Source organism: Oncorhynchus mykiss, chromosome 16, assembly GCF_057628025.1.
Source record: "Oncorhynchus mykiss isolate SJ-2025 chromosome 16, ASM5762802v1, whole genome shotgun sequence".
In the NCBI taxonomy this organism is placed as follows: Eukaryota; Metazoa; Chordata; class Actinopteri; order Salmoniformes; family Salmonidae; genus Oncorhynchus; species Oncorhynchus mykiss.
Genome location: NC_143037.1, coordinates 72,165,001 through 72,182,908, shown reverse-complemented (window position 1 = coordinate 72,182,908; position 17,908 = coordinate 72,165,001). Strand labels below are relative to the sequence as shown.

The 17,908-nt window shown below is 46.2% G+C and overlaps 1 protein-coding gene across 1 annotated transcript in view; it reads left to right on the top strand.

Annotated features, from left to right (window-relative positions):
- Positions 1-327: 327 nt before the first annotated feature.
- LOC110492644 (syntaphilin) overlaps positions 328-17,908 on the top strand; it is a 46,336-nt gene continuing 28,755 nt past the window's right edge. The window contains exon 1 of the mRNA XM_090203891.1: positions 328-490. The gene's annotated coding sequence lies outside the window, so the exon portion shown is untranslated. The remainder of the gene's footprint in view (positions 491-17,908) is intronic.

Here is a 17,908-nt window from a genome sequence, read left to right as displayed (position 1 = left end):
TGCGCACAACATTTTAGAGAAATAAGCTTTTTGTGCTTATGGAACATTTCTGTGGTATTTTATTTCAGCTTTATTTCAGCTTGGCACCAACACTTTACAGGTTGCATTTATATTTTTGTTCAGTGCATATTTTGTTCAGAACATAAATGATGTGAAGAATTGTATAAACTGCAGACACATGAGTTCACCCCTGATTCAGTATTTGTTTGTGTCCAGGACTGTTATTAAGATGCAGGTTTGATATGAAGATCGGTGTTTCCCTTTAAGAACCAACGTAGCATTACGCATCTGCTTTCAACAATGCACTTGTCTTTCCGTGCGGCTCTCAAACGCAACTCGGGCATTCCGGTCATCCACCTCGAGCGCCCGTGCAGAGGCACACCGTGTCCTTACCGGAGACGGGAATCGCGGGGTAATCAAGAAGGCAGGCGCTAAACCATCCCGGGCTATAACGATGGAACCATAAAAATAAATACGGAAGGGGGAACAGGTAAACCTCATTCTTTTTCGATTCAAGACGTTGTAGCCTAATGCCATTTGGCTTTGCTGTCATTTTACTAAGGATGCTCCGGTGTAGAGCACATCAATGACTGTGAATAAGTATGAATAGAGTATTCGAGAAATGGAGACATGCAGAGAGCGCTGCAAGATGTTGCCAAGCCGAAAATAATATTGTTTATAAAAACCAGAGTTACGCACTTATCGCATAGGCCTAATGTTATGATGGTTTGTTGTTTGTGTCGCTGTCCAGCAGCGAGCCTGCTGCTGCTAGGATGCAGCGCAGATGTGTGTTTACCTTGTCATCCTGCGCTATACGTTGGTAGTAGCGCTACTAGGCTATTCTCCGGCCAGGTGATCGCAACCCTTGCAGATTACGCGTCGGTCATTTGAGAATTGGCGTTATACATTATTGATGCAATCTATTTGGAAAGCTTTTGATAGAGATGGTTCGTATAAATGGCAGGTTCAGTAAGCGTTCGGAAAAAGCACAGTAATCTCAAGCCAAACACCTGCCATTTTAGTAGCCTACTAAAGTCGTGACTGGTCTCCCCTGGCATGCAATTTGACCTTGCAGTAGTTTTCGATTTTCAGTAAAATAGGAAATCTCACGGAAATATAAACATCTGTCTTGTGAAAGGGCTCTGGACTTTGTGTTTGTTGGTGGGGACATTCTAGATTGTAGGTCAGGTTACTCACACTCTCTACAAATGTCCTCTAGAAATATGTGTTGTTTTCCCAGGAGTCTGCAGTGACTCAGCTTTGCATTGTGGTTGTTGGTGCATATGTTGATGACCTTAGGGGTAAAGGGCCCAGTTGTTGAGAGCACATGCACCCCACATACACCCCGGATGCTCCACACATACACCCCGCATGCACCCCACATACACCCCGCATGCACCCCACATGCACCCCACATACACCCCGCATGCTCCACACATACACCCTGCATGCTCCACACGGAGCATGCACCCCACATACACCCTGCATGCTCCACACATACACCCTGCATGCTCCACACAGAGCATGCACCCCACATACACCCTGCATGCTCCACACGGAGCATGCTCCACACCTACACCCCGCATGCTCCACACCTACACCCCGCATGCTCCACACCTACACCCCGCAATGCTCCACACCTACACCCCGCATGCTCCACACCTACACCCTGCATGCTCCACACCTACACCCCGCATGCTCCACACCTACACCCCGCATGCTCCACACCTACACCCCGCATGCTCCACACCTACACCCCGCATGCTCCACACCTACACCCCGCATGCTCCACACCTACACCCCGCATGCTCCACACCTACACCCCGGATGCTCCACACCTACAACCTGCATTCACCCCGCATACAACCTCTGCTTGTTTCCAAAACAACCATAGCCTGGTCCTTTCCTGTCTAACAACATCCTCTTTAGTGTTTGCAGATTGGAGAGGACTGTCACCGGACTGATCACATCAAATCACATTTTATTTGTCACATGTGTCATAAACAACAGGTGTAGACAAACAGTCAAATGCTTACTTACAAGGTCATTTTTCAACAATGCAGAGATAAAGACACAATATAAACATATATATATATATAAAAATTTAAATTGTGACCCAATTAATAAATACACAGTGAATAATGAATAACAATGACGAGTAAAAATAACATGGCTATATACAGGAAGTAGAAAATAACATGGCTATATACAGGAAGTAGAAAACAACATGGCTATATACAGGAAGTGGAAAACATGGCTATATACAGTAAGTGGAAAATAACATGGCTATATACAGGAAGGGGAAAACAACATGGCTATATACAGGAAGTGGAAAACAACATGGCTATATACAGGGAGTAGAAAATAACATGGCTATATACAGGAAGTAGAAAATAACATGGCTATATACAGGGAGTAGAAAAAACATGGCTATATACAGGAAGTAGAAAATAACATGGCTATATACAGGAAGTAGAAAATAACATGGCTATATACAGGAAGTAGAAAATAACATGGCTATATACAGGAAGTAGAAAATAACATGGCTATATACAGGAAGTGGAAAACAACATGGCTATATACAGGAAGTAGAAAATAACATGGCTATATACAGGAAGTAGAAAATAACATGGCTATATACAGGAAGTAGAAAATAACATGGCTATATACAGGAAGTGGAAAACAACATGGCTATATACAGGAAGTAGAAAATAACATGGCTATATACAGGAAGTAGAAAATAACATGGTTATATACAGGAAGTACCAGTAGCGAGTCGATGTGCAGGGGTACGGGATAATTGGGCTAGATATGTACATATAGGTGTGGTTAAAGTGACTAGGCAACAGGATAGATAATAGACAATAGCAGCCATTTGATTAGCTGTTTAGCAGTCTTGTTTAGCAGTCTTGTTTAGCAGTCTTGTTTAGCAGTCTTGTTTAGCAGTCTTATGGCTTGGGGGTAGAAGCTGTCCAGTTATTGTGCCACCACCTATAGCCTTCAATGGACTCAGTGAGCCTCTGTCTTATTGCAACACTGATGCTTTCCCTTCAGATCTGCAAACACTGAAGGTGTAAGGGCTAGAGGTTGGACCAGGCCTGCAGGGTCAGGCAATTTTCTGCTGTCCAATCCCAGTGAACGAATGACCAATCCACTGCCAGTATCATATTTGCTAGCTACACACATCCTGATATTAAAAACACACCCTTGATCCAGTCTGTTACTGGGCATTGAGCAGCTCACCTTTTGGATAAGTGGCGGAATGACTGTCTCCATGGTAGCTTGGCCATCACTGTCATAGCATGCTGTTTCCTGTCAGTCTCCATTGTACATATCTCTCTCTCCAACTCCTCCGGAGGTAGACCACACTATCTACCAAGTGAGTTCTCATCTATATTATTCATAGCCGTCTATTTCCCACCACAAACCAATGCTGGCACTAAGACCGCACTCAATGAGCTATATAAGTGATTCATCCAATGGCATTGAGGAGTATACCACCTCAGTCACCGGCTTCATCAATAAGTGCATTGACGATGTCATGCCCACAGTGACCATAAGTACATATCCCAACCAGAAGCCATGGATTACAGGCAACAGCCCTCCGAGCTAAAGGCTAGAGCTGCCGCTTTCAAGTAGCGGGACACTAAACCGGACACTTATAAGAAATCCCACTATGACCTCAGATGAACCATCAAACAAGCAAAGCATCAATACAGAACTAAGATTGAATCCTACTATACAGGCTCTGATGCTCGTCAGATGTGGCAGGGCTTGCAAACTATTACGGACTACAAAGGGAAACCCAGCCGCAAGCTGCCCAGTGACACGAGCCTACCAGATGAGCTAAATGCCTTTTATGCTCGCTTTGAGGCAAGCGACACTGAAGCATGCATGAGAGCACAAGTTGTTAAGGACGACTGTGTGATCACACTCTCCGTAATCGATGTGAGCAAGACCTTTAAACAGGTCAACATTCATAAGGCCACACGGCCAGACAGATTACCAGAGCATGTACTCAGTGCATGCGCGCACCAACTGACAAGTGTCTTCACTGATATTTTCAACCTCTCCCTGACCGAGTCTGTGATACCCCCATGTTTCAATCAGACCACCATAGTCCCTGTGCCCAAGAATACTAAGGTAACCTGCTTAAATGACTACCGCCCCATATCACTCACAGTAGCCATGAAGTGCTTTGAAAGGTTGGTCATGGCTCATATCCACACCATCATCCCGGAAACCCTAGACCCACTCCAATTTGCATACTGCCCCAACAAATTCACGGATGACCCAATCACAATCGCAATCCACACTGCCCTTTCCCACCCGGACAAACTCCATCATTCAACACCATAGTGCCCACAAAGCACATCACTAAGCTAAGGACCCTGAGACTAAACACCTTCCTCTGCAACTGAATCCTGGACTTCTTGACGGGCCGCCCCCAAGTGGTAAGGGTAGGAAATAAACACATATACCACACTGATCCTCAACACCGGGGCCCCTCAGGGATGTGTGCTTACTCCCTGTTCACCCATGACTGCGGGGCCAAGTACGACTCCAACACCATCATTAAGTTTGCTGACGACACAACAGTGTTGGCCTGATCACCGACAACAATGAGACAGCCTATAGGGAGGAGATCAGACACTGCCAGGACAACAACCTCTCCCTCAATGTGAGCAAGACACAGGAGCTGATCGTGGACTACAGGAAAAGGAGGGCCGAACAGGCCCCCATTAACATTGACAGGGCTGTAGTGGAGCGGGTTAAGAGTTTCAAGTTCCTTGGTGTCCACATCACAAACAAACTATCATGGTCCAAACACACCAAGACAGTTGTGAAGAGGGCATGACAACACCTTTTTCCCCTCGGGAGACTGAAAAGATTTGGCATGGGTCCTCAGATCCTCAAAAGGTTCTACAACTGCACCATCGAGAGCATCTTGACCGGTTGCATACGACCCAATATATCACTGGGGCCAAGCTTCCTGACATCCAGGACCTATTTACTAGGTGGTGTCAGAGGAAGGCAGCAGGTAGCCTAGTGGTTAGAGTGTTGGGCCAATAATCGAAAGGTTGCAAGATCAAATCGCAGAGCTGACAAGGTAAAAATCTGTCATTCTGCCCCTGAACAAGGCAGTTAACCCACTTTTTCCTAGGCCGTCATCGAAAATAAGAATTTGTTCTTAACTGCCTAGTTAAAAAAAAGTACAAACATTTTCAAAAACTCCAGTCACACAAGTCATAGACTGTTCTCTCTGCTACCGCACGGCAAGCGGTACCGGAGCGCCAAGTCTAGGACCAAAAGTCTCCCAAACAGCTTCTATAAGACTGCTGAACAATTAATAAAATGGCCACCCGGACTATTTACATTGACCCCCGTTTTGTTTTAAAACTGCTGATACTTGCTGTTTATTATCTATGCATCTATGCCACTTTACCCCTACCTACATCTACATTACCTTGACTAACCTGTACCCCCTGTCTATAGCCTCGTTATTGCTATGTCATTTTATTCTGTTACTTTTTATTACATTTTTTACTATAATTTATTTAGTAAATATTTTGTTAACTCCATTTCTGGAACTGCATTGTTGTTTAAGGGCTTGTAAGTCAGCATTTCACGGTAAGGTCTGCACCTGTTGTATTCGGTTTGATTTGATTTTGATTGACTTCTCCTCCTAGACCCACAAGCAGCTTTGTTAGTCCATTAAGCAGTTGTCTTTTCACCGGCCTTATTGGCTCAATGTGCTCCAAGCTTTCACCCGGACACTGCTCACTATATAAGTAAAGCATTTAGCACAATTACTGCAGTGACTCCAGGCAAGGGAATTGCATTTCATGCTAAATGAATGCAGTCTGAATGACTGATGGATAGATGGGTTGATTTAATTTGCATTATCTGACTGATTCTTTGTTCTTTGTTTCATTGGGGATTTGCATGCAGTGATATCCAACTATAACACCATCTTGTTGAATGGCAACAGGAATGTAATCTGAGCCAGTGACCCTTTCCTATAGCACTCTAACCACTGAACCCATAATATCTTACTCTCTGGATGTCTGCATCTATCTTTTCTCTATTATTCACAATCCTAAAGTTTAGTTGGATAAGTCAATATGCTGAAATGGGCTACCAAAGTTCTAGTTAGAGGAGCCTTCCTCTTCCAAGCTTCTTTCATCCTGGAGCCTTCCTCTTCCAAGCTTCTTTCTTCCTGGAAAGACCTTTTCATGTCATTATTCCTGTGAGCCGGTCGCTCTCCACAGTACAAATGCTGAACTCTGGAATTCCAAGCATCTGTCAATTGTGCTGAAACGCAGATCGCCTTATTCGGGGCATTCTTTTTTTTCCAACATCGGACCTTTTTAAACTTGACAAAGTCACCATGGTCCTCCAGTTTAGTTCATTTTGACAGGTTCATTTCCTATCAACTTGTCTCTTTGGGACATCTTTTTCAATTTGTCCCAGTTTTGCATGTTTTCCCAACAAGCTACTTTTGGTTTCTTCTTTGTTAATGTGATGTCCCTATACACGATGCCATCTTCTTCCTGAAGGCAATCTAATCAAAAGATTGAATGTAGAAAACATGTATTTCCTGTTCCACCATGTCCCTACACTGATCATGGCTCAGAGAGAAATATTGTGCTTAGTGAGATTACGAATCCACATGTACTTCATATTTTTGTTGTTGTTGCTTTCTTGGCAATGGGGGTGAATCACGGTGGACAATGCCCTGAGCCAAGCCTGTAAATAACACTCCTAACAGCAGTATGGAGCTAACAGGGAGCGCTAATGGCCATTGGGCACATGTACAGTACACTCGCACAGTCTCTGGTTCAACAGGGTTTCTAAAGGTCCTGATAACATCACAGATCGACTGCTCAGCGAGAGGGGTCTCTGGTCAGTTAGGGGCAGGATGCTGCAACGGGATGTCAGGATCTTTCTGGAGAGCGCTCAAATTGAAAAATTAAAGCTGTGTTCAAATACTCATACTAACCTTACTAATACTAACCTTACTATTATTGTAATATTATATTTGACATTATTGCAAGATTATATTTGACATTATTACAATATTATATTTGACATTATTACAATATTATATTTGACATTATTACAATATTATATTTGACATTATTACAATATTATATTTGACATTATTACAATATTATATTTGACATTATTACAATATTATATTTGACATTATTACAATATTATATTTGACATTATTACAATATTATATTTGACATTATTACAATATAATTTTTGTTGTGCTAGTCAGATGTACCTGCACCAAAACGCTGGTATTTTTCCTCCTAAAGCTTGTTCTCTATCTACTTAAAAACAAAACAAATCTGTACTTTTATTTCCCCCGATTGATCAAAACTCGTTTCCTAATGGATGTCTTTTGTTGCCTCTGCAGCAGACATATGGCGAGCAATGTCTGGTTCATCGAATTGCAATATATATAGGACCGGAAGAATCGTGAGAATGATCATACATATCGTATCAGCACCTAAATATGGTGATAATATCGTATGGTGAGGTCCCTAGGGGGAAATTCCCAGTCCTAATATGTATACGTTGTTTACATATCAGGCCTGCTTGCTTAAACCACAATTCCAGGGCAGGGAGAGGTTCCTGAATATGTTAACAAAGATGGCAACACACATAAACATTGGATGTGGCAACATTTGTTATGATAATCTTTGTCACTTTAGTGGAGGGTGCTCTTGCTGTTTCTCAGAAGGGGACCGGTGCTGGCTCCTGACCTGTTATATCCAGATGTCAGCCCAACATGGCTCCCCTCTCCTTAACTCCCCTCTCCACCTCGCTTCTCCTCCCCCTCTCTTCCCTCTCCCGCACTCCTTCCCCTCTCTTCCCTCACCCCTCTTCTCCACCCCCCTCTTCTCCCCCTCGCTTCTCCTCCTCCCGCTCTCCACCTCTCCTCCCCCTCTCTTCCCTCTCCCTCCCCTATCTTCCCTCACTCCTCTTCTCCACCCCCCTCTTCTCCCCCTCTCCAAACCTCTCTTCCCTCACTCCTCTCCCCCTCCCTCTCCCGTTTTCCTCCCCCTCCCCTCTCGTAGCATTTTCGTGGATGGGTGTACAGAGCTCTGCTGCTGTAAGCTGCTCTGCAGTGCAGTGACTAGGCAGGATTTTTTTGAGATTCTTCGTAATGAAATGTGTTGTCCTGCCGAGTGCCGCAAGCTACTCTCCACTTGCCCTCAGAGCTCACACTGTCCCCTTTGGACATACAGGAGAAGCCTACCTGAAACCAGTTAGAGGTAGACTACTGCACTGGAGCTGTGTTCTGTCAGAGCTGAACCATGTCTTTAGGGTTGTAGCTGGGAGTCCTACTTAGCTGGGAGTTCTACTTAGCTGGGAGTCCTACTTAGCTGGGAGTTCTACTTAGCTGGGAGTCCTACTTAGCTGGGAGTCCTACTTAGCTGGGAGTCCTACTTAGCTTGGAGTCCTACTTAGCTTGGAGTCCTACTTAGCTGGGAGTTCTACTTAGCTGGGATCCCTACTTAGCTGGGAGTCCTACTTAGCTGGGAGTTCTACTTAGCTTGGAGTCCTACTTAGCTGGGAGCCCTACTTAGCTGGGAGTCCTACTTAGCTGGGAGTTCTACTTAGCTGGGAGTCCTACTTAGCTGGGAGTCCTACTTAGCTGGGAGTCCTACTTAGCTGGGAGTCCTACTTAGCTGGGAGTCCTACTTAGCAGGGAGTCCTACTTAGCTGGGAGTCCTACTTAGCTGGGAGTCCTACTTAGCTTGGAGTCCTACTTAGCTGGGAGTCCTACTTAAAGTTGTTCGATCTTTTGGTTGTGACTGGGAGTGTACTCTCCACTCATACATTTTGTCAGTGTGATGATGTTAATATGTGTGGCATTAGGAGCTGTGCTGGGCTGGTGTTGTGAGCGGGGACATGCTCCATTATCGGCTGGCTGTGCCGGCCGTCCTGATAAGAGCGTGTGAGTTATCATCATCCAGGGAGGAGAAGTGCAGCGCTGAAAACAAACATAGATCTATTATGCTTTAGAAAAACTGTCAGATCAACCATTGGGCCTAAAGCAAATGTATGTAACTTATTCTATAGCAGCTGTTCCACCACAACTGCTCAGATATCAGATATTCAGAAACCAGCTACCAGGTTCGTAAATACTAGAGTGATGAGTGTGGGTATAGACAGTGAGAGTGAGAGAGTGAGAGAGAGAGAGAGAGAGAGAGAGAGAGCTAGGATGCTGTGCTAGGTTTCTGGTGTGCCTGCTACTTTTTCTGTTATAAAAACATTACATACAATACATTAATTACAGAATTCACAACACTAAGTGTGTGTCCTCAGGCCCATACTGTGTGTGTGTGTGTGTGTGTGTGTGTGTGTACCCAGGGACAGTGATAGAGCTGCTATGAGTCACTCTGTCTCTCTATCCAATCCGTAGGGTGTACTGTACATTGTGAGTCAGAAGCCACAGAGAGTTTCACTAGTCTACTGAAACACAGAAGAGGGAAATATTAACCTGCGTTGTTTCATTTTTCAAGCACATTAATATACACTATATATACAAAAGTATGTGGACACCCCTTCAAATTAGTTTATTCAGCTAATTCAGCCACACCCGTTGCTGACAGGTGTACAAAAATTGAACACAGCCATGAAATTTCCCTAGACAAAGATCTGCTGTACAATGGCCTTACTGAAGAGCTCAGTGACTTTCAACGTGGCACCGTCATAGGATGCCACCTTTCCAACAAGTCAGTTCGTAAAATTTCTGCCCTGCTAGAGCTGCCCCGGGCACCTGCAAGTGCTGTTATTGTGAAGTGGAAACGTATAGGAGCAACAACGGCTCAGCCGCAAAGTGGTAGGCCACACAAGTTCACAGAATGGGACCCCCGAGTGATGAAGTGCGTAGAGCATAAAAATCATCTGTCCTCGGTTGCAACACTTACTGCCGAGTTCCAAACTGCCTCTGGAAGCAAGGTCAGCACAATAACTGTTCGTCGGGAGCTTCATGAAATGGGTTTCCATGGCCGAGCGGCCGCATACAAACCTAAGATCACCATGCGCAATGCCAAGCGTCGGCTGGAGTGGTGTAAAGTTCACCGCCATTCGACTCTGGAGCAGTGGAAAAACGCGTTCTCTGGCGTGATGAATCACGCTTCACCATCTGGCAGTCCGACGGACGAATCTGGGTTTGGCGGTTGCCAGGAGAACGCTACCTGCCCGACTGCATAGTGCCAACTGTAAAGTTTGGTGGAGGAGGAATAATGATCTAGGGCTGTTTTTCATGGTTCGGGCTAGGCCCCTTAGTTCCAGTGAAGGGAAATCTTAACACATACAATGAAATGCTAGACGATTCTCTGCTTTCAACATTGTGGCAACAGTTTGGGGAAGGCTCTTTCCTGTTTCGGCATGCAATGCCCCCCCCCCCCCCCCCCCCCCCGTGCACAAAGCGAGGTCCATACAGAAATGGTTTGTTGAAATCGGTGTGGAAGAACTTCACTGGCCTGCACAGAGCCCTGGTCTAAACCCCATCAAACACCTTCGGGATGAATTGGAACGCCGACTGTGAACCAGGCCTAATCGCTCAACATCAGTGCCCAAACTCACAAATGATCTTGTGGCTGAATGGAAGCAAGTCCCCGCAGCAATGTTCCAACATCTAGTGGAAAGCCTTCCCAGAAGAGTGGAGGCTGATATGGCAGCAAAGGGGGGACCAACTCCATATTAATGCTCATGATTTTGGAATGAGATGTTCAACGAGCAGGTGCCATCATACTTTTGTACATCTCTGTATGTACAGCAGCACGTATATCACACGTGTCAGACTCCCACTCCATGTTCATCACACGTGTCAGACTCCCACTCCATGTTCATCAACACTTGTCAGACTCCCACTCCATGTTCATCACACGTGTCAGACTCCCACTCCATGTTCATCAACACGTGTCAGACTCCCACTCCATGTTCATCACACGTGTCAGACTCCCACTCCATGTTCATCACACGTGTCAGACTCCCACTCCATGTTCATCACACGTGTCAGACTCCCACTCCATGTTCATCACACGTGTCAGACTCCCACTCCATGTTCATCACACGTGTCAGACTCCCACTCCATGTTCATCACACGTGTCAGACTCCCACTCCATGTTCATCACACGTGTCAGACTCCCACTCCATGTTCATCAACACGTGTCAGACTCCCACTCCATGTTCATCAACACTTGTCAGACTCCCACTCCATGTTCATCAACACTTGTCAGACTCCCACTCCATGTTCATCACACGTGTCAGACTCCCACTCCATGTTCATCACACGTGTCAGACTCCCACTCCATGTTCATCACACGTGTCAGACTCCCACTCCATGTTCATCAACACGTGTCAGACTCCCACTCCATGTTCATCAACACTTGTCAGACTCCCACTCCATGTTCATCAACACGTGTCAGACTCCCACTCCATGTTCATCAACACGTGTCAGACTCCCACTCCATGTTCATCAACACTTGTCAGACTCCCACTCCATGTTCATCACACGTGTCAGACTCCCACTCCATGTTCATCAACACTTGTCAGACTCCCACTCCATGTTCATCACACGTGTCAGACTCCCACTCCATGTTCATCACACGTGTCAGACTCCCACTCCATGTTCATCACACGTGTCAGACTCCCACTCCATGTTCATCACACGTGTCAGACTCCCACTCCATGTTCATCACACGTGTCAGACTCCCACTCCATGTTCATCACACGTGTCAGACTCCCACTCCATGTTCATCACACGTGTCAGACTCCCACTCCATGTTCATCGACACGTGTCAGACTCCCACTCCATGTTCATCAACACGTGTCAGACTCCCACTCCATGTTCATCAACACTTGTCAGACTCCCACTCCATGTTCATCAACACGTGTCAGACTCCCACTCCATGTTCATCAACACGTGTCAGACTCCCACTCCATGTTCATCAACACTTGTCAGACTCCCACTCCATGTTCATCACACGTGTCAGACTCCCACTCCATGTTCATCACACGTGTCAGACTCCCACTCCATGTTCATCAACACGTGTCAGACTCCCACTCCATGTTCATCACACGTGTCAGACTCCCACTCCATGTTCATCACACGTGTCAGACTCCCACTCCATGTTCATCACACGTGTCAGACTCCCACTCCATGTTCATCACACGTGTCAGACTCCCACTCCATGTTCATCACACGTGTCAGACTCCCACTCCATGTTCATCAACACGTGTCAGACTCCCACTCCATGTTCATCAACACTTGTCAGACTCCCACTCCATGTTCATCACACGTGTCAGACTCCCACTCCATGTTCATCACACGTGTCAGACTCCCACTCCATGTTCATCACACGTGTCAGACTCCCACTCCATGTTCATCACACGTGTCAGACTCCCACTCCATGTTCATCACACGTGTCAGACTCCCACTCCATGTTCATCAACACTTGTCAGACTCCCACTCCATGTTCATCACACGTGTCAGACTCCCACTCCATGTTCATCACACGTGTCAGACTCCCACTCCATGTTCATCACACGTGTCAGACTCCCACTCCATGTTCATCACACGTGTCAGACTCCCACTCCATGTTCATCAACACTTGTCAGACTCCCACTCCATGTTCATCACACGTGTCAGACTCCCACTCCATGTTCATCACACGTGTCAGACTCCCACTCCATGTTCATCACACGTGTCAGACTCCCACTCCATGTTCATCACACGTGTCAGACTCCCACTCCATGTTCATCACACGTGTCTGACTCCCACTCCATGTTCATCAACACGTGTCAGACTCCCACTCAGACTCCCACCATCTCTCTCTCCCTCTCTCTTTGTCTCTCTTCCCATCTCTCTCTCTCTCTCTCTCTCTTCCCATCTCTCTCTCTCTCTTTCCATCTCTCTCTCTCTTCCCACCTCTCTCTCTCTTCCCATCTTGCTCTTTCTTCCCATCTCTCTCTCTCTCTCTCTCTCTCTCTTCCCATCTCTCTCTCTCTTCCCATCTCTCTCTCTCTCTTCCCATCTCTCTCTCTTCCCATCTCTCTCTCTCTTCCCATCTCTCTCTCTCTCTCTCTTCCCATCTCTCTCTATCTCGTCCCATCTCTCTCTCTTCCCATCTCTCTATCTCTTCCCATCTCTCTCTCTCTTCCCATCTCTCTCTCTCTCTCTTCCCATCTCTCTCTCTCTATCTCTTCCCATCTCTCTCTCTCTTCCCATCTCTCTCTCTCTCTCTCTCTTCCCATCTCTCTCTCTCTCTCTCTTCCCATCTCTCTCTCTCTATCTCTTCCCATCTCTCTCTCTCTTCCCACCTCTCTCTCTCTCTTCCCATCTCTCTCTCTCTTCCCATCTCTCTCTCTCTTTCTTCCCATATCTCTCTCTTTCTTCCCATCTCTCTCTCTCTCTCTTCCCATCTCTCTCTCTCTCTTCCCATCTCTCTCTCTCTCTCTTCCCATCTCTCTCTCTCTCTCTCTCTCTCTCTCTTCCCATCTCTCTCTATCTCTTCCCATCTCTCTCTCTCTTCCCATCTCTCTCTCTCTCTCTCTTCCCATCTCTCTCTCTCTATCTCTTCCCATCTCTCTCTCTCTTCCCATCTCTCTCTCTCTCTCTCTTCCCATCTCTCTCTCTCTCTCTTCCCATCTCTCTCTCTCTATCTCTTCCCATCTCTCTCTCTCTTCCCACCTCTCTCTCTCTCTCTTCCCATCTCTCTCTCTCTTCCCATCTCTCTCTCTCTTTCTTCCCATCTCTCTCTCTTTCTTCCCATCTCTCTCTCTCTCTTCCCATCTCTCTCTCTCTCTATCTCTTCCCATCTCTCTCTCTCTTCCCATCTCTCTCTCTCTCTCTTCCCATCTCTCTCTCTATCTCTTCCCATCTCTCTCTCTCTTCCCATCTCTCTCTCTCTCTCTCTTCCCATCTCTCTCTCTCTCTCTCTTCCCATCTCTCTCTCTCTATCTCTTCCCATCTCTCTCTCTCTTCCCACCTCTCTCTCTCTCTCTTCCCATCTCTCTCTCTCTTCCCATCTCTCTCTCTCTTTCTTCCCATCTCTCTCTCTTTCTTCCCATCTCTCTCTCTCTCTCTCTTCCCATCTCTCTCTCTCTCTCTTCCCATCTCTCTCTCTCTTCCCATCTCTCTCTCTCTTTCTTCCCATCTCTCTCTCTTTCTTCCCATCTCTCTCTCTCTCTCTCTTCCCATCTCTCTCTCTCTCTTTCTTCCCATCTCTCTCTCTCTCTTCCCATCTCTCTCTCTCTCTTCCCATCTCTCTCTCTCTTCCCATCTCTCTCTCTCTTTCTTCCCATCTCTCTCTCTTTCTTCCCATCTCTCTCTCTCTCTCTTCCCATCTCTCTCTCTCTCTTTCTTCCCATCTCTCTCTCTCTCTTTCTTCCCACCTCTCTCTCTCTCTTCCCATCTCTCTCTCTCTCTCTCTTCCCATCTCTCTCTCTCTTCCCACCTCTCTCTCTCTCTCTCTTCCCATCTCTCTCTCTCTCTTCCCATCTCTCTCTCTTTCTTCCCATCTCTCTCTCTCTCTCTCTCTCTCTTCCCATCTCTCTCTCTCTTCCCACCTCTCTCTCTCTCTCTCTTCCCATCTCTCTCTCTCTCTTCCCATCTCTCTCTCTTTCTTCCCATCTCTCTCTCTCTCTCTCTCTCTCTCTCTCTCTTCCCATCTCTCTCTCTCTCTCTTCCCACCTCTCTCTCTTTCTTCCCATCTCTCTCTCTCTCTCTTCCCATCTCTCTCTCTCTCTTTCTTCCCATCTCTCTCTCTCTCTCTCTCTCTCTCTCTCTCTTCCCATCTCTCTCTCTCTCTTCCCACCTCTCTCTCTTTCTTCCCATCTCTCTCTCTCTCTCTTCCCATCACTCTCTCTCTCTCTTCCCATCTCTCTCTCTATCTCTCTCTCTCTCTCTCTTCCCATCTCTCTCTCTCTATCTCTCTCTCTCTTCCCATCTCTCTCTCTCTCTTCCCATCTCTCTCTCTCTCTTTCTTCCCATCTCTCTCTCTCTCTCTCTCTCTCTCTCTCTCTTCCCATCTCTCTCTCTCTCTTCCCACCTCTCTCTCTTTCTTCCCATCTCTCTCTCTCTCTCTCTCTCTCTTCCCATCTCTCTCTCTCTCTCTTCCCACCTCTCTCTCTTTCTTCCCATCTCTCTCTCTCTCTCTCTTCCCATCTCTCTCTCTCTCTCTTCCCATCTCTCTCTCTCTCTCTCTCTCTCTCTCTTCCCACCTCTCTCTCTTTCTTCCCACCTCTCTCTCTCTCTCTTCCCATCTCTCTCTCTCTTCCCACCTCTCTCTCTCTCTCTCTTCCCATCTCTCTCTCTCTCTTCCCATCTCTCTCTCTTTCTTCCCATCTCTCTCTCTCTCTCTCTCTCTTCCCATATCTCTCTCTCTCTCTTCCCACCTCTCTCTCTTTCTTCCCATCTCTCTCTCGCTCTCTCTCTTCCCATCTCTCTCTCTCTTTCTTCCCATATCTCTCTCTCTCTCTCTCTCTCTTCCCATCTCTCTCTCTCTCTCTTCCCACCTCTCTCTCTTTCTTCCCATCTCTCTCTCTCTCTCTCTTCCCATCTGTCTCTCTCTCTCTTCCCATCTCTCTCTCTCTCTCTCTCTCTCTCTCTCTCTCTTCCCACCTCTCTCTCTTTCTTCCCACCTCTCTCTCTCTCTCTTCCCACCTCTCTCTCTTTCTTCCCACCTCTCTCTCTCTCTCTTCCCATCTCTCTCTCTTTCTTCCCACCTCTCTCTCTCTCTCTCTTCCCACCTCTCTCTCTCCCTCTATCTATTATCTTTCTTCCTCAAACACATGCGCGCTGCAGCGTCCTGTACAGGAAGTTATTGGTTGTGTATGAGATTAGTCAAGGTCACCTTTCCCCGGGAGAACATGAACATTCTCTCTATTTCTTTCTCTCTCTAATATATGAAGACTCTCCATCGATCTCTGGCCTCCTTCCCTCTCTTCTCTCTCTGTCCACATGTCTCTGTCATCAGCGTTGAAGCTTCTTGCATGCTGCTGGACCTTTCTGATGCTGCCAGGGGTTCTGGCTGGGGATGCTGTTACATAAGAGAGCTTAATAAATCCTGTATGAATGCCTTATGATGTAAGTAGTAGGAAATACTGCCTGCCTGCTCCTGTCAACCAGGGATATTGGTGCTGTAGGCTGGAGCAGAGAAGAAGAGGATCGGAAAGTCTAGTGCTGAGTGATTAACACAGATGTCGTTTTTTTCCCTGCTTATTAAACAACTAATTGTCCGATGTTGGTTCAATTACTTGAGTTCCATTTCAGTTTTTTTTTTGTGTTAGCCCAACGCAGCAATAATATAGAGAGAAATCAAATCATTCACGAGAGAAATGAAGTCAAGAATGATGTTTGACGCTGGGCTTAAGGGAGTTGTAGTTTTCATTAAGCAAATATACATCCTAGTTCAGCGCAGAAACGTGGTAATTAACTACACTGACCATAATCCATTGAGGCTGACGAATGCACTTTTACGCACAGATCGCATGAGAGAGGAATGTAGGCTACACAACACGACAATGAGAGGGATAGAGAGTGACAGTTCGTGAAACTATGCCATATCTACTTTGAAGAACTAGTCAAATGATTTCGTCAGACAGCTGTGCGGCATACTTTGGCAGGCTAGATAAATATGATGACTACAGACGGTACAGTATGGGGAGCACAGAGATAACGTTGTCTAGCTGGCTGCTACTGTCTGAGCAGAGATGATGACTTTGAGAAGAGACAAATAATAAAGTAATCAAATAAAAACTATGTAATATATACATATTTTATTATTTCATAGTCATTTATTATTTTTATATCGATGTCTACCCAATGTGGAGCTGACAGAGACAATGGAATATTTTCTATGTTTTGGCAATTGAATGTCCAGTATTTTTGGCTTTGGAATTTCCATCAAAAAGATCTAAAATGATTTTAATGCCATTATTTCATAATGTAAGTAGTTAATAATCGAACCTAACCAAAACTGACCTCAAAAAGCACTAATTGCTCAGCACGACAGGAAACATCCCAGAGAGTTCAGCTCCTATCGATCTGATCTCAGCACGACAGGAAACATCCCAGAGAGTTCAGCTCCTATCGATCTGATCTCAGCACGACAGGAAACATCCCAGAGAGTTCAGCTCCTATCGATCTGATCTCAGCACGACAGGAAACATCCCAGAGAGTTCAGCTCCTATCGATCTGATCTCAGCACGACAGGAAACATCCCAGAGAGTTCAGCTCCTATCGTTCTGATCTCAGCACGACAGGAAACATCCCAGAGAGTTCAGCTCCTATCGATCTGATCTCAGCACGACAGGAAACATCCCAGAGAGTTCAGCTCCTATCGATCTGATCTCAGCACGACAGGAAACATCCCAGAGAGTTCAGCTCCTATCGATCTGATCTCAGCACGACAGGAAACATCCCAGAGAGTTCAGCTCCTATCGATCTGATCTCAGCACGACAGGAAACATCCCAGAGAGTTCAGCTCCTATCGATCTGATCTCAGCACGACAGGAAACATCCCAGAGAGTTCAGCTCCTATCGATCTGATCTCAGCACGACAGAAAACATCCCAGAGAGTTCAGCTCCTATCGATCTGATCTCAGCACGACAGGAAACATCCCAGAGAGTTCAGCTCCTATCGATCTGATCTCAGCACGACAGGAAACATCCCAGAGAGTTCAGCTCCTATCGATCTGATCTCAGCACGACAGGAAACATCCCAGAGAGTTCAGCTCCTATCGATCTGATCTCAGCACGACAGGAAACATCCCAGAGAGTTCAGCTCCTATCGATCTGATCTCAGCACGACAGGAAACATCCCAGAGAGTTCAGCTCCTATCGATCTGATCTCAGCACGACAGGAAACATCCC